Source organism: Anas platyrhynchos, chromosome 1 (genome assembly GCF_047663525.1).
Source record: "Anas platyrhynchos isolate ZD024472 breed Pekin duck chromosome 1, IASCAAS_PekinDuck_T2T, whole genome shotgun sequence".
NCBI classification, from domain to species: Eukaryota; Metazoa; Chordata; class Aves; order Anseriformes; family Anatidae; genus Anas; species Anas platyrhynchos.
In genome coordinates this window covers 153,329,336-153,349,949 of record NC_092587.1, presented here as the reverse complement: position 1 = coordinate 153,349,949, position 20,614 = coordinate 153,329,336, and the positions used below count along the sequence as shown (strand labels likewise).

The following is a 20,614-nucleotide window of genomic DNA, read 5'->3' as shown; positions in this document are numbered from 1 at the left end:
TGTTTCTAATTGAAAAAATCTTTCATGCTCAATTTTGAGTCCTCTCTCTGCAAAGGCAGAATGCCATTTATGCAGAACATTAATTTAAGCAGTATAATCATTAGCAAGTTCTAATCAATTTATAGTGTTTAATTTTTATTATGCAGACAATGTTGTATGATGTATTTCATATTTGCTTATTATTTCACTCATGATTTGTGCCCTTTCCATTTGGATGGAAATGGGTGCTTAAAAAAAGAAACAGGAATTTTTAATCAGATTTTTAGCGATTGCATTTGTTTTATCTTTATTGCGGTTGTTTTATCAAAGTCTGTTTTTTGCTTAGAAGTAACAGATTTGCTAAATTTCACTGCCGTTTCTAGTCGCTGCTGGACTTATTTCTTCCAGATATCTGAGCAGCTATCAGTGTAGAGATTTCAACATACTGTCCCAGCAGGTAAAGTGTCAAGGTTATGCTTGCAGCCCTTCAGAGGGGGGCTAATATTATGTTCTAAATATTATGTCTTTGGTAGCCTTGTTGCTGCTGCTGTTGTTGTCATCAGGAGAGCTAATAAAACCAGCTAGCAGGCAGAGCTCAGCCTTTTTGAGCTATTGCCTGCTTGAGCCTTCACATCCAATGTTTTTGTCGCTTCTCCTGGGCCTGCCCTGGCATAAAGCAGCAAAAAAGCCACAGACCAAAATGGCTTTAAAGCTCAGAGCCAGCTGAGATGCATCTGAAAGGTCTGTCCCCAGCCTACATGTACCAATGCACACACATGAATACCTGTGCACCTCTTTCAAATTTTTGTATTTACTACGTCTCCTTTTTTCATGTGTTGGAAGAGAACAAACTTTTCAACTTTTTCAGTTCAGAGTTGCTTTCTTACTTTCCAACTTTTGATGAACTTGTCCAAGCAAAGGAAATCTGCTCTTAACACCTTACAGTTGTGATTAAACCAAAAGTAATTAAGGAAAAAGCTCTAAATATAAACCAGAAAATTGTAAGCAATAGCTTTTCTCCACTCTAAACACTGAATTAATTTAGCAGGTTAATCGATTATAAGATAGTGGTATCTATGAAACTATACCGAACCTCAACATTTTGGATTTCTCATAATTCTCTATTTTTTAAACCAGTATTTCTTAATTTGTACATGATTCAGCAACATATGTTAACTTTTAAAACACATTTCCATTATTTTTATAGAGAGCTGGAAGTTTAGGCCTGAGTAGGTTGTCAAAATTACCCATTTAATTGCCAAACAATATATTTTTAAGAGAGAGGATATTTTTCTGTGAGTTTTTTAGGTCATGCATTTTCATCCTTCCTGACATCGAGATAATTTGTGGAGTGACTGTTTTGCTTTGGGCACTTTAATAGCACTTTTTACTTTATGGGCTGTGCAATGTTTGCTTAGTGACTTTAAACAGCAGTGTGATTTCTGTAAGTATTTCGTCTTCATGGATATAATATAATCAAATCTGTATTTTGAAGCCTGTAAAAAGATTACAAGAAGAAAATGCTATGTTATTGCAATAGAAAGGCAGCTGTCTCTGATAGATGGCTTACTGAAACATATTTATTAGATTTTTGAGTGACTTAGTGTCTTCGTTGAACCCTCCTTTCTATATACATTGAGTATTCAGGAGTTTTTTGTTTGTTTGGTTTTGTTTTGTTTCATATACAATCTTCTTTCCAGTGGCTGTGTTATAGTAGAAAGTTAGCTTTGTGTCTTCTGAAGTTCTCTTGGTTTTTGAGGTTGTATTTTTTTTCCCAGTAGCTCTGATTTATGATCTGTGACCTGCTTTGTTACATGCTCAGAGTTGCTTTGAATGCATACTTAAGTTTAACAGTTGTGATCCTCAAGGTCTTCAAGCATTTGGTCTTGTGTTAATTTACCTGCAGGGGTCTATTAACTTGTCTTATTAGCTTGAGGTCATTATTTCCTGTCTGAATGAAGTGAAACCCAATTAGCATTGTCAAGAGTTTCAGAGGTTAATTTGGAGAAAAGGGAAGGGAAAGGGAAAAAGAAGAAAAGAGAAAAAATAATAATATATGTAGCTTCTAAAATACAAAGCTGCAGCTCTGTTTCCAGGTACAGTGATGTCAACATGCCATAAAGTTTTATCTTCTGGGGTGATTTAGGTGCATTTAGTCCAAACTTCAGCTGGTTTAACTGAGATCAGGGTCTGTCAAGAGATGCTTGTTTTCCAAGGGGCATCTCTGCTTCTTGCAGCAATGACAGAGAATTATTTTTTATTGCTTTTTTGGGAGAACCAGGAAAAAAAAAAAAACAAATCCTGCATACATACGGATTATACCATTTACATTTACATTTGCATGGCATCTGTAAAGCACCTGTTTTTGGCTGTACTCACCATGTCCAGGCCCCCATCCATAGCTATAATCTTGGTGCTTGACTTCTGTTTACACCATGAAGAAAACTTACACACAGATCTGATACAGGAAAGTTCCACAGTACATAGAAATGCCCTAAATTATGAAATGTAAGTGGTGCAGTTCTTGAATTCTGCGCCTTTCCAGTCTTAATTGCCAACTGTGAGCTGTTGAAAGATCCTTCACAATCCTCTCCTGGAGCCTTACAGCTGTTCTTCCTGGAGCTGTTCTTTGGAAACATATAACTGGTGCATTTATTTTATTTTATTTTATTGTATTGTATTGTATTGTATTGTATTTAAACCCAAGGATGCCCAAACTTAGGGGAAATTAGCTTGTTTGGGTCCAGGGCTCTTTGTTCCAACTCCTTTCTGTGGTTACAGTGAAGTGTTTCATAGTGCTGTGGGTGAGCACAAATGACAGAAAAGTCATAACTCTGAACAATGATGGTCAGGTTACTCACCCAAATAAAATTCTGGAGTACAAAGCCTGGTCTCAAACTGGGTGTCTTGTGTAAACAGCATAACATATGAAGACATGGGTATTTTCAGGACCTGACTTTCAGACGTAGGTAGCTGACCTACCCAAAAGTCCTGCTATAGATGCCTTAATCCTTTTATAAGGCTGGTGTCAAGGTGCACAACTGAGATCATTAGCAGAAGAGAAGGCATGGGTGCTGATGCAGCTTGGATGTGGTCTGCTGAGACTTTGTGAAGGACACCCATCCTTCAGGACATGGGTGGGTGTGCACCTGGAAGGAGAGCAGCCAAACATGGGCATGCCTCACTCTGAGCACATTTCTGTTTTCCCTGTTTTTCAGCTTTAAATGTTTGGAGACCATATTGACAGTTATAGGTCAATATGATAATTACGCAGATCTGTAACACCTAAATAAATTTTACTTTTAGCCTGGGAAATGAAGCTGGTGAGTTGATGGCACAGGCTGTTTTAGGAAGCACAGTGTCAATAGTTTCAACTATTTTATCATCTACTGTATTCCTTCGCCTTGTGATCTTGCTATTTCTGTAGCAATTACATATCTAGGGGAATTTAAAAATGGAGAATCTTTTTCTGCAATATTCCTCTCTGTTAGTTATGTCAGGCCTTGTAAGGTAACCTTTAACCAGCAATACTTTTTTCTAATTCAGGTATGAAACAGGGAACTCGAAATAAACGTGCAATTGGTGGGATCCAGAGTGAAGGTCATGATTAATTTTAGGTTATGGTCCTAGTGGATTGCTCATGAAAGGCTAATTCTGCTCAGTAGCACATCAAGTTTTGTGTGGAATTGTGTTCCTTGAATAAAGAGCCAGAATTGCTCTTTGCCAGTCAGTGTATTGCCAGTTTCTTACCATACAAACTCAGTCAGTTATTAGTTTTAGCAACACTCTTACTGCACGCATTTTAATATTTGTGTTTAATGCCTTACGCTTATTCAGTTTGTAGAAAAGAGAAAATGCTAAGTCTGATTATTTTCTGTGAGACAGGAGGCAAAAGGTGTTAAAGGTCTTCATTTCTATGTAGCTACATTCATGAGGATGCTCCCAAACTGTTGGATCTGATTTTTGTTACCAACTCTCAACTGTTTTCACCTATTTAGGCGATGGAAAGTTTCCCATCAAGTAGGAGTGATTTAAAGCAACATTTGGCATCCTGATGTTAGAGAATCAGTTGATTATGTGCAATTAGTCAGACTCATGAGTGCATCAGCAACACTTCAATGAACACTGTTCTCCCTGTCATCAGCTGTGACTTCCACGTTCAAAACGGACACGTGATTTTGAAGCAGAAGTGCTTATCTGGAGAACTGGGTAACAAATGGGATGTGTAACTTCCCATCTTACAGCAACTGATTTGAATCCAGCCAGAAGAAAAAGAATAATGTTGTAAATTTATCAAAACATCCAATGGGAAACTCTAAATGAAAGTGACGTTGGTTGGATGCAGATCAAAAAGGCAAATTCCCCAACTACCTGGTAGGCACAGTCATTGCAGAGGATTTCATTATACTCTATTTCATTTAAAACTTTAATGCAAAGGTCTTAATAGTAATTTCAGGGGTTAATTCTAATTACTTCATTTTCTTGTTTTCTAAAGTTATGTGAAACTACTCAACCAATGGACTTTGATGATCTTGGAGGTCTTTTCCAACCTCAGTGATTCCATGATTCAATGCTTAATTTTTGCATTAATATGTGCATGGTGCTGAGCTGAGACCCTGTAAAAAAATATGGTGGATGTCACCTCTAGAGAAGTAGAAAAAAGTGTGATGTGGAAGTAGAACAAATGTCTCCATGAGCTGAGGGAACAGAGAAGGCGATGGTATTTCTTAATTTATGCCACAGATAATCTTTTGTATCATCCTGTATCCTCTGTGCATTTATAACCATGAGCACTGAGACTGTGCAAAATTCTCAAATTCTAGAAATTGCATTTTCACGGAGTGGAATGTGAATTGCCTGACAGTTCCTCCACATGTACTAGCTGATGAGGAATACTGATGAGATGTTAAGCTTTATGATGTTAATGATGAGTAAGCAGCAGGCATGTTAGGAGGATAGGCAAAAAAGGGTGATGGGAGCAGTGTTAAGTATCTAGTTCAGAACAAGAGAGCCAGTGTCTGGGAATAGGAGCTCTCAAGGTTTGCAGAGAATGCTCGATTTCAACAAGAGACAATAAAACAGGAGCATGTTATCCCTGGGAAGGATTGGGGAGAAGGGGTGAGGAGGAATCCTGTTTAACCAAGGGACAAACCAAGACCTGAGAGTGTTGTCCTCACCAGAAAATGGGAGCAATCTCCACCGTGACTTGGAGACATAGGAGGAGCTGTGAGGTGAGCACGTTTTGCTGTACAATACTCCCAAGCAGTAAAGGAAAATGTGAGAGAGTGATTTATGTTTCAGAATCCTGCACCAGGTCTGTGGATGCAATGAGCTTATGACACTGTGGGAGTTATGCTGTCAATCAAGAGAGACAAAGATGTTCACATTCAGGGAGATAAGTGTTCTTATTAGAATTATTGGGCAGAGGGCAAAGGAGGACAGAACAAGTCCTGATGATGCAGATTGGGTAAGGTATGGGTTCATTTTTTCTAAAATAATCATAGGATGGGAGCCTGCTCCCAGGAGATTCACCAGAGGAGTCAGGGGAAGTCCAAATTCTGGAGCTCATCTAGACCAAGGAAATGGTCTCTCCAATCCCTTGTGGGGTTTTCTTCTTGAAGCCAATATTCAGAGTAAAGGGAAAGCAATTTCTGGACCTCTTTCCCAGTAGAATCTGCTTCACATATATCACAGTAGAGTCATAGAGGAAAAAGATGTAGTGCAAAGACAAAAATGGAAGTAAAAGGATTTTAACCTTAAAAGGGGAATTAATGAAAGTCTGTACTAAGCACGTGACCATATAGTGCTGCTTCCTTCCTTTATTCCCTCAGAGCAGTTCTGTACACATTCATTGTTCTTTTGCTCAAATGGATCTATAAATGGACATTAGACCTACAAGGAGGACAAATGCTGAGCCCTTTGCTGTAGATTGGTTTGAAGATATGACAAGCATCTACTGTATGTTTGCATTTTGCCTTAGTAGTGATGCATGTTTCTGGAGTAACTTCTCTTTGGACTCTCTTGTATCACTCTGAAAGATATTTCAATCTAGTGATAGTAGTTACAATCTAAGTTTATACTGAGGAGACTGAAGTACTGGTAAAAGAGGAGGAAAGAGACTGGGTGGAACGCTATGGTTCCCACAGAAAACATCCTTCATCTGCAACAAAAAGCAAAGATTTCTTACTTAGTACAAGAACTGACCTGTTCTGCAGCTGCACTGTCATCAACGGCTCAATGAATACTATTTCATTTAGTTCATGAATATAGATGGCTAATTCCTCGGGGCAACTGATTCTATTAATACAAAGCATATGTGCAACCACCACTAATAGCAGAAATCTGCTCGGTTTTAGGTAGTTTGTCTTTACTCACTAGAGGGAAATGGCAATCTCAGAAGGAAAGGATGCTGACAAAAGGGCTCCTAAGACTGCAGTAGTTTTGTCTTTAGTAAATCTAGGCTTTTAAAAGGAGTGGTAATTAATTTATGCACTCGGGCAGTTGTTTTGAGACCTTCCACATCTCTTAATTTTGAGGCAGCTGGTGAGAGAGTTTTTACTCCAACTTCATTATGGAAATTACTATACAGTGGGATGATTATCATGCTTAAAGTTAAGCATTGTGCATAAGTGCACTCTGGGCTGACTGACAACAGGAGAAACTGGGTAACTGACCTTCAGAAGAGAATCTCAGAATAGATACAAACAGATTTCCTCTGTGTGGTAAAGTATGGAATAGCAAACAAAACAAAACAAAAAAACTACTCGCTCAACATTAGAAAGTAGAAGAACATTTAATGTAACAACAAAGCACAGCAATGTAAAACATGGAAATAGTGAATTGGGAAAGCAAAGTGTCATAAAAATATCATGTTTTGACCATCGGAGCACCCTATCTAGTGGGGTCAAGAAGCTTTTAAGTCTTTTAGCTTCACAAAATACTACATTTGGGCAAATGTAGACACAGCTTCTTGATGTGGATAAGAGAAGTTAAAATGTATAGAAACCTGACAGCAAGAAAGGAAGGATCTTCAACACTTTCAGGAGGAGCAGAAGAAATGTCCTGTGTATAGCTCTTGAACATCTTTTGTATTTTCCTCTCGAGTGACAAGAAATTCTGTTTCCCAAGGTATTGGTGAATGGACTTCATCTTGACTCAGCAGCCTGGTACACAGAAGATATAGTTAGCACCTCTTAAATTTGAGTAGACTGTACATTTATCTGTCTTAGAATTTTATCATTTATAATTATTGGACATTTTCTGTTTTCATTTTTCATGGTGTTGTTACGAGTGAGATGTATTTTTCCTCCAGCTGCAGCAGAACTCCAGGTCAACTTGTGAAACATTCTGCCTATTGACTGGTGAAGACTGGAAAAGAAACTTTTCAGGTCATCTTTTCAATTCTCCTCTTCATGCAACATTACTTCCCAGCAAATACTCCTGAGTAATTTCAATTATGTAATAGATGGTGTTTTCCTCAGCCGAGATTACATGACGTTACCTATTGTTCATCCTATCTTCATTATGTAGCTTTGGGGAGGGTTATGTTAGATTAGATACAGCTTGGTCTCCTTGGCTGAACATCTCCACTACAAATGTGCTACAGAGTTTTCTGAGGGGAGACTGTCGTGGTGCCCTGTAAGCCCTGATGGGAAGAGCATCTGTTCCCTTTTGTCTGCCTGACGCAGATAGCATGAACGTGATACAACACCTGTGTCAATACTAACACCACCATGCTCATACAAAGCAGTGCACCCAAAACCACGATTACTGGACCCAGTGTATCGCTTCCAGTTCCAATAGCATGCACTGAAAAAACTTCCAGTGCACAGAGCACTGGGGCCAGGCTCTCCACGTGCCTGGTCCTGTATGAGGGTGGCCTGCAAATGTGCCTTGCTGTGGATTTTGAGCAAGTGGAAACCCTTCGATCATAACTTCTTTTACTTTTTGTGCAAGGGGCCTGGAGAAAACACACAGTTACAGTCTGTAGTGCTATTGCTGTGTCACCAGTCCCTAACTGCTGCCTTTGGGGAGGGAACAGGGCTGCATATCAAGCCCTCAGAACCAAAATTTAGGATGGCTGCATCATACATGCACTCTACAACTAAGTTAAGTGCTGGTATGGGGTAGTGGGTGTCTTCTGGAGTAGCTACACGAAGCAGAATATTTCTGCTGCAGCTAAATAGGATCTCGGTGAAATTATTTCTGGTGGTGCAGCAGCCCTCAGCCAGAGCAACAGTGTTTTTGCTATAAATTTGGGACCATATTTATCCCCAAAGCATCATAAAATTTTCTGTACAAAGACATCAAAAAACAGTACTTGCATGGGAAACGTTTTTAAGTTGTTGCTCTCTGCCTGCTTCTACCTTCATTCCTGCTTCTGCTTCCTCTGTCTCCTTTGAAATATTGGTTATGCACGTTTCTCTTAGATGTTTATCTGGTGTGTTCTGCCTAGGTACTGTCTTCTGCCCACTCTTTTCACTTCCCTTGACCTAGCTGCTTTCCCACTCCAAATTCAGTACTTCAGATTAAGTATTAGTGTAATATTTATTCTTCTAAAGATGCAAGTGAGGATGTTACACAAATCCAAGGCATCAGTACCATTCTGGACTGTTCTTTATTTGCCCCTTGTTCTATGCTTTTCCCACTTATTATCTGCTAGCTATCTTCATTTATATTCTCTAAAAGCCCTTTCAGTGTGTATGCATTTCTTTCTCAGGTGGAGTTTTATGTGGTACCGCACCATACCCTGACTAAATTCTGAAAATGTTGCTTATGTTTCTTTCTCTCATTGATTACCTAACTAAAATAAAAATCAAGACTCTTCTTCTTGAGACAAGTTTTGATCTTTTGGTAGTAATTAACATTTTTTCCATAACTCTTGCATAAAAAAAAAAATAATAAAATCATTTTTAGCAGCGTGTCCAGGGATAAGTAGATAGATCCCTTAAACATGAAGTCAGTATCTTCTTGCTTGTAACTTTGGCTAAAATCAGCTTGTTTAAGGTCTGGAAAAGTATACTATTGTCTAAGGCCAATGCTAAAATCTTGAAAATCATTTGTGTCTAGGGTAGGATATATTTGTTTCTCAAAATACTGAAGATACAAAGCACTGTTTGAAGGTTGAGGACTGGCTGTTTGGCAGACTGGACACTGGTTCAGCATTAGGATCTTTAATTGGGTAAATGGATGAGGCTACTTTGTGTGTGTGTGTGGCTATCATAGCTTTAGTAACACAGAGAGGTGGGCATCACAAATGCAGCCTTTCCTTGCTGTGTGGACACAGACCAAAAGAGCAGGATGCAGGTGGCATCTGGGAAGAATTGCATTTCTGGTCTCCTAGGGTGAGTTATTGAGTTTGGCAATAAAATTGACAGTGATTGCACTTCTGTGGGTCTGAAGCCTGGCAGAGAAAGCCACCGAAGGAGATGCCTTAGTGGAGGAACCTGTGGGTTGCTCCTTGTCTGCCAGGAAAGTTCCTTAATGAAATACAGATCCGTGTGGGGGATCTTTCTTACATATGGATGCTTAAGCCTAGCAAGCTCCTTGCTGCCCTGGTCTGTCTTTCACTGTGTTTGACCAAGCAGATCAGGGAGTGCCTGAGGTGAGAGGCCATGGCAGCATGAATGTCACTGTCTGTAGCTGGGAGAGAGTTTTGTAGGAAAGGAGGAATTTGTTTTGCACAGAGGCATCTGCGAATACAGTTGCAAGCAAGAGCCTGAGAGCTGTGCAGCTTGGGGACAGAGTTTTATCTGGAAAGAAAGTTTGAGCACTGTGTCAGTCTTTTGGGACTGAAGACATTCTGGAAGTAAACAATCAGGATCCACATTTCTGTAACGTTCCCCTTGTGGGAACGAGAATGGCAGCTGTAGTTGCCTTACACCGCTTCCGATGTAATCACTATTACATCAGTGCATTGAGCATTCAAGTGCCTTAGAAACGTCTTCCTCTACCAACATATATTACACCGGGAGACAGATGTTTATGTCATGTTATTTTATTCCTCATCAATCAGCATTTTCCCAACCATCTTATTTTTAACTTGGCTATTTACTAATGAGCAATAAAAAACACAGTGCCTACAGCAACATTTGCACAGTGGGTTGTGAAATAGCAACACGCACACACTTAATTTTATTTCTTTTCATGTTTACTGCAAATCAAAGCCTTCTCTAATATCTACGTCCTTGTTTAAACCTAAATCATAGCAGGGTACTTGTGTTCTTTCATTTGTTTCCTTTTAGTTATGGTCACAACATTTTTTTCCACTGAAGTCTTAACAGCTTGTAGCAGTCTTGGAGACCAAGGCCAATAATTTCCCTAGAGGCTATGTGTCGGGATGCTGGAAATTCATTTCTGATTTTCCCTGGCTTCCTTAGCCTACATTAATTCTGATTTGTTATGAACTGGATCAAAGCTAATAGGAAGCGAAGCTTCCTTCAGTTAAAATAAGTGAAGGGGTTGAGGTGAAGGGGTCCAAAGATGCCATGAGGCAAGATGGCTGTTAAATTTCAGTGACACACGCAAGGCTCAGCAGTCTTGAAATACGCTGCCTCAGATCATCTATCTGCGCAGCCCTGCTCTCAGAGGAAAAAAAGCTTCCTCTGTTGGTCTTAAAAAGACAAAAGAAAGTGTTTCAGCCTTGTGCCAAATATTTGAGTTTGCAACACAAAGCCGGAGTTGTGAGGACCGAAAAGAGGATGTGATCCTGGATGTGGGAATGGTGTTCAGAGAGGTGGGGAGGAAAGACCACTTCCATCAACATGAATGGCTTTAGGGAGGGTGGATATCAAGCCAATGTTCATCAAATCCACGGAAGAAGAAACAGAGAAACCAGATAAATTTTTAGGAAACACCAAAGAATATGGAATATCAATGGGTTTTTCTTGAAAACTGAGGTAGATGACAGGAAAACAGGGAGTGTATGTGTCTTAAGAAGAACAGAAGACTGAGAAGCCAGGTGTGAAGCTCTAACCTTAAAACATGACTTTAAATAGGCTAACCATTAGCATGGTAGCAAATTTAAAATAAAGTGCTGTACAAACAGCATTGTCTTTTCCTCTGCTGAAGGTCCTGTGTTATAAGGGTATGGCATCCCAATTGCAGCACCATAGTACTTCCCAGATTACTTTAAGCTGCCTGTGTCATATCTCACTCTTTCCACTTTCCTTTTCTTGGAGGACAAATTAACACATGCCATGGCTTGGTTTTCTGTAATAATTCTGTGTGCTCTGGCTCTGTGTGTCTGCTGCTGAGGACAGCGTCAGTGCTGTGTGCTTTGCTCCTGGAACAGGGGGTGCTGGGGGACACATCCATGTGTGGATGTTCCTGGAGTTTATTTCACAGCCTTTGACCTTCTTCCAAAGGAAATCCAGGGGCTTGCATCAGTCGCCTTCATCTTGCCTATAGGTGACTGCACTGCTTCCCGAAGCTGAAACATTGGAGTAGCTGCATTAACCTCTGTGAATGTTTACACTAATTTAAAGTCTGCCGTGACAGGAGGGGTAATTAGGGTTTGTGAGCAAATTAGTCCAGAGTAACTGTGGAAAACAGGGTGGAAAGAGTAGCTGGTTGTTACTTTCAGTTCAAGTGGCGGCTCCTCTGCTCCCTTTTGACTCTGTCATTGTTAGGGCTTGTCTGTACAGAAGCTTGCACTGTTGTAGTTAAACTTTTTTTTTTTTTTTCCTAATGTTAGTTAAATGAATAAAAATGTGGCATATGGACTAGCCTTTATTTTGCATATTGCGTATTCTTTTCCTCCACCCAGGGAGCAAACTGCCTCAGCAGGAGATATTTCCTCTGCTCAAGGCATGGTCCCCACAGTGAAAGCCCGAGAACGCGTGGCTTCAGCGCATCAGAGAAGAGTTATGTCTCTTCACCTTCAGGGACCCATTATTTCTCATCTGTAACGCTGCACATTTTTAAGGTGTAAGGAGGGAAATAACACCCAGCCTACCAGAGCTTCCATGATTAATGTGGGATTAGCCTGAGTAAGTGTAACAAGGTTTCATCTCATCCTTTGAGGAAGAGATGAAGGGGCAGATTGAGGCCAGCAGATGGATAGCTGTGCACTAAGTGGATTAGCTCGGTGCAACTTGCAGCAAGGCCAGGATATAAACGATACTTGATCAACCTGGCACCAGATACCAGCTAGCAGTGGGAGGGTAAATCTAAACTGTAAGGATGTACCCAAGCAAGGACAGTATTAAAATTGAGAGGGCTTCCACCTTTATTTATTTTTTCTTCTTTCTTTCCTTTTATAAAAGAGATATAGATCTCCAAGAAAAAGTAGTAACTTGTTCATTCTTTTTAAAAGTTGTGTTCCCCCCCCCCCAGCTTTAGATACATTTTGCAGCTACTATGGAAGATTTTCTCACAAAGTTCTGTATTTTTATTACCTGCCTATAAAAGAATTTTAAACCCATTTTCAGTGATTCTTACAAAAGTAGCTCTTTTAAAAGTGAAAGTATAGCAAAATCCCAGAATCTTCCCTAAGAAGTGCCAGTGTCTCCTTGAAATCTGCCTTGTCCTCTGGTAGGTAGTAGTTCTTTAAGCCTGAGTACACTGCAGAGAGTCCATTACTCTCTTTTCCTAATCTGCAGTAAGCAGACAGGAAAGATCCACAAGTTCCAGCGTGTCTCGGCGCAATGTATCTGTTCCTGGCACCTTGCTCCTAATTACGAAGCTCTGTTCTAGACTTGGAAGAAAAATGCTTGCACTTCAGAATATTTCCCAGCCCATTTGCAAACTCTACAACATTTATTATTTTCATCATGTTTAATAGCACAGTTCCTCATTTTCTTGCCCTTTTATTGATGTTATAGTAATGTGGGCAATGACTTCATTTGACTTTTCTAAGTAGGCAGTATCACCTCTAGTTAGCATTTAGATGGGAAAATATCTGAGGGGGTTCGGGAAATGTAATGGTTGTTCGGAATGTGACATGTATCCATCTAAAATGAGACTGAGAATATGCTGGTAAGTGATTTATCAGAAAATATTCACTCATAAAGGTAAGTATTTTCCTGTGAAAATACAAGTGCTGGTAAAACTCTAGGAAAGCAAGCAAACAGTTTGATTCAGAAAGCATTTCAGATCAAAACAGGAATGAGTCCCTGGTGTGTATAATAACACAGTACCTAATGTCCTCATCTGGTAAGTGCATGAATTCATTAATCAGTATGGCTGAGGCTAGAAGGGGACCTCTGGAGGCCACCTGGTCCAACCTCCTGCTCCAGCAGGGCCACCCAGAGCAGGTTGCCCAGGGCCATGTCCAGGTGGCTTTTGATGATCTCCAAGGAGGAGACCCCACAGCCTCCGGTGTTCCAGTTTGTGCCCATTGCCTCTTGTCCTTACACTGAGCAAAACTGAAAAGATTCTGTCTCCATCTTCTTTGCAACCTCCCTTCAGGTATTTATAAACATTGATGAGATCTCCCCTGAGCCTCCTCTTCTCCAGGATGAGCAGTCCCAGCTCTCTCAGCCTCTCCTCATAGGAGAGCTTCTCCAGTCCCTTCATCATCCTTGGTAGCCCATGTCTTCCATGTCATAGGAGTCTGCCAACCCTCCAGCCCATCGGCTGTCTCAAAGCGCCTCTTCCATGTTGGAAAACTTTCACTGTGTTATATATATTTTTGGTGTAGAAGTTTGAACCTTGCATGCTCTAGGTGGACAATCAATTTGCCTAAATATTGATCTCTCTTTTGCACATACGATTCCTCAATCAGTCTTACAAAACAGGACAGCTCAAGCAGAACAGACTTAGTGAGATACCCTAGAATAACAGCAGTTCTAAACAAGGTCCACTCTTAGGACACAGGAGGCCAATTTTATGTCCTTACTCTAAATTGGACAGGGGAAGTACTTGATATTGCAAATATGGCCTTAGCTACTCTGGTATGGAATTGATGCATGTTATTTTCTCAATCTTTCCTGTTACAGCTGTGCTGAGTTATAAAAATGATGAAATGTCAGTGGTGTGGAGAACTGAAAAAGCATCTCCTTCAGTGCAGCAGGAGGGCCGGAGGTGCTCCAGGCACATAGCTGCAGTTCCCCTGCAGCATGTGGAGAGGCCCCTGATGGAGCAGGCTGTCCCCCTGCAGCCCATGGGTCCCCCATGGAGCAGATCTCCACGCTGCAGCCCCCCCATGGGTGGAGGAGCCCCCAGTGGAGCAGGTGGATGTGGCCTGGAGGAGGCTGCGGCCCATGGAGAGCCCCCGCAGGAGCAGGCCCCGGGCCGGAGCTGCAGCCCGTGGAGAGGAGCCCACGCAGGAGCAGGGGGGATCACCTGTGGGGGACCCGTGCTGGAGCAGTTTGCTCCTGGGGGATGGATGGACCCCGTGGGACAGAGCCGTGTGGGAGCAGTTCTTGAAGAGCTGCTGCCCATGGGCAGCCCCCGCAGGCTCAGTTTGGGAAGGATGGCATCCCAAGGGAGGGACCCCACGGGGAGCAGGGGCAGGGAGTGACCATGAAGGAGCAGTGGGGATGAAGCATCAGGGACTGACCACAGCCATCTTTGCCCGTTCCCCTGCACTGCTTAAAGGGAGGAGGTAGGAGAGGGTGGATGGGTGGAAGGTGGTTTTACTTTGCTTTTAGTTTCTCCCTGCTCTAGCTTGTTAGTTAATAGGCAATAAATTATATTAATCTCCCTCTGCTGAGTCTGTTTTGCCCACGATAATAATTGTTGAGTGATCTCCCTGTCCTTATCTCAACCCTTGAGTCCTTTCCATTGCATTTTCTCAATCTTTTCCTTTGAGGTGGGAGCATGAGAGAGCGGTGTGGTAGAGTTTAGCTAGCCATCAGTGTAAAACCACCACATGTATATAGAATAGCATCCATACAAGGGGAATTTATTGCCTTAATTTTACTGCTACAGCTTTATGTGTGGTCAAACCAAAGCTGGTTCAATTCCATTTTCCGAAACCATTAACTGAGGTTTCTGCTACAAATCCCATGATTATTGCTCTGTATACCTTTGCCAAATTCTTACTCTGAAAACTACAGCCCTCATAACTCAAAACCCCAAATTCTTTTCAAATTGATGGTAAAACTCATACAGATACCACAGGATCAGATTAATCCACTTAAAATTAAATTAAATTAAGTTAAATTAAAATTGAGAAATGCATTTTATGTTTCCATTGCTTTCAGCTCAGTTTTGTCAGGCTCCAAAGATAAGGTGAGGTACTTGGTTATATGGGGATGGTGAAGGTGCAATCTGGCCCTGCAGTTTAATTAACAGTTCTGTTGATGATGTGTTGACCAGAGCTGGAGCTTTTGCTGCCGTAACTCTCCTGATTAGACAGGACTAAAAGCAGCACAAGAAGGCACCGAGGAAAACAGGTGTTACTAGAAGTGCAGGCAGGGAGGAGAGCTGTTGAGTAATAGGTATAGGATTTTTTAAAATCAGTTTGCTTTCCTCCCGGCATCTCACTTTTATCATAAACCGTTGTATAGTGTCACGGTGTTCTGTTAAGCAGATGGTGTGTTTTATCCCAATGGTGTCTGCTTATTGCTCGTGGATGGAGTGATTTTTCTGTGTAGGTAGTTAAGGTGCAACTTGAGGTTCTCTGGCAGTCCGCGTTGTTACTTTGAGAGTCTTAAAATGTAAGGCATGGTTAATTTATTGCTCATTTTAGTTTATCCACGCTTAGCAGTGTGCATGCATCTGAAAATACAAGTAAACACAGATATCTAAGTGCACCTGTGGAGGTTTTCAGCAAGCTTAGTCTCTGTTTGGGGAAGGAATTTGTATTTTCTGCCAGCTGCAGGTTATACGAGGCAAACTTTTTAACAGTAGGGATAATGAAGAAATAGATCGAGCTTGTAGAGAGCTCTTTAGGAATAGGTTGGATAAACATCTGTCAGGAATAACCTAAGTATTGCTGAGCTTTAGGGAACAAGAGTGTGTAGTGAATGACTGCCTGAGGTATCTTCACTCACATCCAATTCCTAGGTAACAGGTTTTCTAATCGGCCCCTGATTCTTGAGACTAGCAATCATGGGATTTGAGACTCGAATCTGGGCGGCCTCAGAGGAAACACAATATTTTTCCACTCTGGTGTTTAGGCTTCCCAGGAAACTGATAGGATGTGCGTGTTACACAGGTAACCTGTTTTGTCTTGCCTTTATTATTATTTTATTTTTTATTTGCCCAGTCACTTCCTTCTTTCTGCCAGCCTCACATCTCTGCTGGTTTTCAGCCTGTTTGAAGATTCCTACTCTGGTCCATTCCTCTTGTTAATTTATTTTGGGGATCAACTTCAAAAACTTGTGTGTGTTGGGTTAGAAACCTAGGATGCTACCTACAGTCTCTGAAATGATAAAGTGCTGGCTGGGATGCTGACTTTGTTCTTTCTGCATCACTGGAGGATTTCTGAGATTACCCTGAAGTGGCATCACTAACTTGTGTTATCTTTGAAAAGGATTTTAGTAGCTTTGGCTACACGTGATCTTCCTTTAAAACTTTCTAAGGAGAAGAGCTTTCTAAATAGCTATCGCACTACTTGCTGCTTCCCTACCTCCTTCTACCTTTTAACACTTTGTGAATGAGCTCTACTATTAATAATTTGTACCTCACTTTTCTTAATGTAAATAAGTGAAACCTCTCCCTCACATGCTAAATACCGTGAAATGTTTTGATCAAAGGAATTATGAGCACGTTAGCCTCAAATTTGCCTGGCATTCATTTGAATTCTGCTGCTCTAGTAGCACCCTTGAAATTATTCCTATGTCATGCAAGCTGCAGGTAGCTTTTTGCCCCCCCCTTGCCTTTCTTTTCAACTGTGCTTTTTTATTTTTATCCCCGTTGTCTAAACTGTTTGAATGGAATGTCATTCATTTGTGTCATTATTGGAAATACAAACTGTGTATCTGTCACACGCTTCCCACACTAGCAGTGAAGTCTGAACACTTAGAGGATGGTTAAAGGAATAGTCGCAGCATATGGGTCTTCTGAAGTGCCTCGTGCGGGACACAAATGCAGTGCCCCTACAGAAGGTCGCTGTAGGGAGGGTTTTACAGCCTGTCTTTTTCTCTGCTTTCCTTCTGCCCCATTCTTCAAAGGGGAAGGTGCTAATGGTGTCCCAGTCTGATTAGTAAACAGAATTGTACTGTGGGAGCAGGCAGTGCTTCATCTTGTTCTGTAGCCATATATCAACATTTATAAATAGATCATCTTGATACCTTTTCAAGACAGCTAGTGTTGTGGTGATTTTATTTGATTTGCGCTTCTCCAGAAAGGATAATTATGACAAATGTTTCCATTACCTATCGCTAGTGCTTTGGGAAAGGAAGAAGCCTATGATTGCAATTAGCTCCTGTAGACAGCAGCAGAACTTTAACTCAAACTAGGTTTGCTTTTGGTGTTAACCGTTTCCTTTGCAGAAACCAGTACTCACTGCAGCCTGACTTTTCTGTAGGTGAGAGAGATCCTGAATATTGGCCACAACACCAAGGCCAAGTGGGCGCAATAGTTTGACACTGAGTGATGGCACTACACAAGTCAGAGAGGATTGAACCATGCTTAATTGCTCCAATCCTCTCTAGACTGCAGTTTATCAGAATGAAGCTCTCTCTTTCATTTTCCAGTTGTGTCAATTTTGCCTCTAATTTTCCCGAGGTGATCCCTCACTCAGACAAAATCCTTGGCAGACTTCTTCCAAGTCTGCTGCCCCACTTGCTGGTTCTGCAATCTTCATGCTCTTTCAGCCAAGACTCTGCCTCTGGTCGTCATGTGGCTCCCTCCTGTTTCAAGCCAAACTTGGGAAAACCATCTAATCTGCTCTCATTTCACAAGATGGTTTGTTTTCCAGGAAAAAAAAAGCACCCACCAATAACCTACTTAGGTTATTTTTTCATGTCATTACTGTCTGCCCCAGTCAGTCAGGAGCACAGCGGAGGACCTTCACCTTCATTCTCCCTTCCACTTCCAATGTCAGAGGTACTAAGAGGCATTGCACAAAGGAAGAAAGTACTGGCTTGGTTGGTCATTTCCTTCCCATTTTTTGCGTCCATAAGTCATAGGAACGTATCACCCAAATTCAATCAGAGGGGTTGGAGTAACAAGTAGGTCTGCTGCCTTCTAGTCAGACCTGTACTGGTTTTGGAGGTGGGAGCGGGTCCCTCATAACTATTTGTAGCATTGAATCAGGAAATCCTTTTGCTTTGCCTGAATTAAGTTTGACTGTATACTTGGTTGAATTCTTAGATGCTTTTAATTGTATGCAGTACTAACAACACGTCAGTAGGTAGTACATTACTCTCTAACTACTCCCAACAGCCGCAGCTAGACTATTGGTATTATGCAGGCTGATTTATACCTCACAGAGCGTTTCAGAATGCGGTGTTAACGAGAATGGCTACAGAACATCGTCATTAATCTTGGATAGTTCTGTAAGGTACTGTTACTGTGAAGCTGTTGTGGAAGGTGTTTTAAATGGTGGACTTTACTTGGGAAAGTCTCTTGAAATCACCGTGACATTTTGTCTCAACAATGACTTGCTGTTTCCTTTCTTTCTCAAAAATTACGTGCAACAATAAAGTTATCATCAGCAGAATAGCCAAAATGGTTAAACCCCAACCATCATTTTACATGTCTGGAGTATGATGCAGCTTCCTTTTCAAAATCTCTCCTATTAGTCTGCTTTCTTGACAGTCAGGGTCCAGGATGACGGGTTTGCAAGGAACATATTAACTTAAGGTGATTCCATTCACTTTGTGGTTAGTATTTGGTGATCTGGCAGGTTATCCTATGCAGATTACCTATATTTATCACAGTTTTAAGTTTTCTGTGTGCAGAAGTTTTAACTTGATCTCTGTTCCTAAGGCTGAAGATCTCCTTATTGCCTCCTTTCAGATGGCTGAGATGCTTGACTGCCTTTGTCACTGGAGCTGGCTTTTGTTCTTCCTCTGTTGCAAGACTGATCAGCACTACAAATAGCTCTGTTTTTCTAAAAGAGACAATTCCATAGATATTTTTTCACTTACTATGTTTAAAGCTTTGCTTAATTCTTTCAAGTTCTGTCTCATCAAAATATGCAGATTGTTCAGATTGCAGAGTGCACTCATATCAGTTTAAGTGAACTTCATTCACCTGATTTTAGCAATCATCTGACCAGCATGTGGCTGGTTAACTGTCCAGAATGCCATGAAACTATTCAGTGGGACCAGCTGAATACAGATGTGAACGTTTGTCTTCTGTAAGTACTCCTTGATATCAGTGCCATACATGTGCAGGGGTTCTTTTTACTTTGAGTTCCTTCGATACTTCTGGCTTCTAGTGAAGGTTTTAAGTACTTTAGCCAGATCTTCCCAGTAAAGGCTCCTGTTATTCACTGCTTGTACAGCTCTACTGCAGGACTTAACTTAATAAAGGATTTTCAACCAAAGTCAATAAAAAGGGAGAAGATTTCCAAAGGGCAGTTCTATTTACATATTGTTACAGCGGGTCATGAAGGAAAGTAAGTGGCAAGGACGCAGTAAGATTGTCCTATTGTGACTTCCTCTAGCACAAACTTTGAACATTCAAAGCTTGCATCATCTGTGAATTACCCAGCGCTACATTTTTACTCATTAAAAAGCTGTAAAGAATCTTGCAACACATTTATCATGATTAGTTCTCTGAAAATGCCAACACAACGCCAAAGTGACTTGCATGGCAATGCTCTACAATAACACTGAACTCGTGCAGTATACGGCTGGAGACTGGGGCCTTCCAACAGAGTGATGATTGCAGAAGAGCCTCATCGTCCTGTTGGGGAAGAACACTTGAGATCTTCCAAGTCTGCTGACTTCCTTTACGTATGTGTATCACCTGACTGGAAAGCAAAGGGGAGTATACCTTTGTGCTTTGCTTACAGTTCAGCTAACATCTTCTTGTCTTGTATTATGTTGTGTGGGCGTTTTTAAGACCTGTTTGTAGGTCACAACAGAAGCAGTTTTAAAGCATTACCCAGGAAACAAACAAAAAACCCAAGGGGATCTGTAGAACGTACTTTCTGTTCTGTGACTGAACTTTTTAGAGCAAGGTCATGGTTATTTTAATTGCAGGCTGTGGTTGAAGCCCCTCAGTTGCCAAAGGAGAGCAGAAGAGGGACTGGCAAGTAAGGGCAGGGAGTTCTCCTGGCACAGTCGAGACCACAAAAGCTCGTTGAGTCTTGACAGCTCTTCAGTGTTTGGCTTAAGTCAAGAGTTCAGCGCGGTGACAGTGAGGAATGGTGCAAAGAGCTGACTAGAAATGGAAACCCCAAATGACTTTGGTCTGTTTCAGGTAATAATGACTTTCTGGGGCTTTCTTCAGCCATATTTGAAATCACACACATGGTGTCATGAGGAGCATTACAGAAATTTGTAGGATTGCTAAGTAGGCAAGACTCTGTGCACCAGTCCTTTCCTGTCCATCTGTTACTTTGAAGAAAGAAAAAAAAAAAAAAGAAAATTTGTTTTGCTCAAGGAATTTTCCATCCTAAAATGTTGTCAAAGTTCCTTACTGAGCCATCAAATATTCTGAGAGCCATAAGGAGCTCCCCTACTCATTGTGGGTGCTACCTACATCAAAAAGCAGGCAGCACTCAAAAAGGAAAGCAGCATCTTTACAAATGCTTCTCTTTCTTTTGAGGCTGGGGAAGAGGACTGGA

At 41.2% G+C, this 20,614-nt stretch overlaps 1 protein-coding gene across 1 annotated transcript in view; it reads left to right on the top strand.

The window, feature by feature from the left end:
- Positions 1–20,614, top strand: part of HS6ST3 (heparan sulfate 6-O-sulfotransferase 3) — a 296,572-nt gene that overhangs the window by 215,570 nt on the left and 60,388 nt on the right. The window lies entirely within an intron of this gene.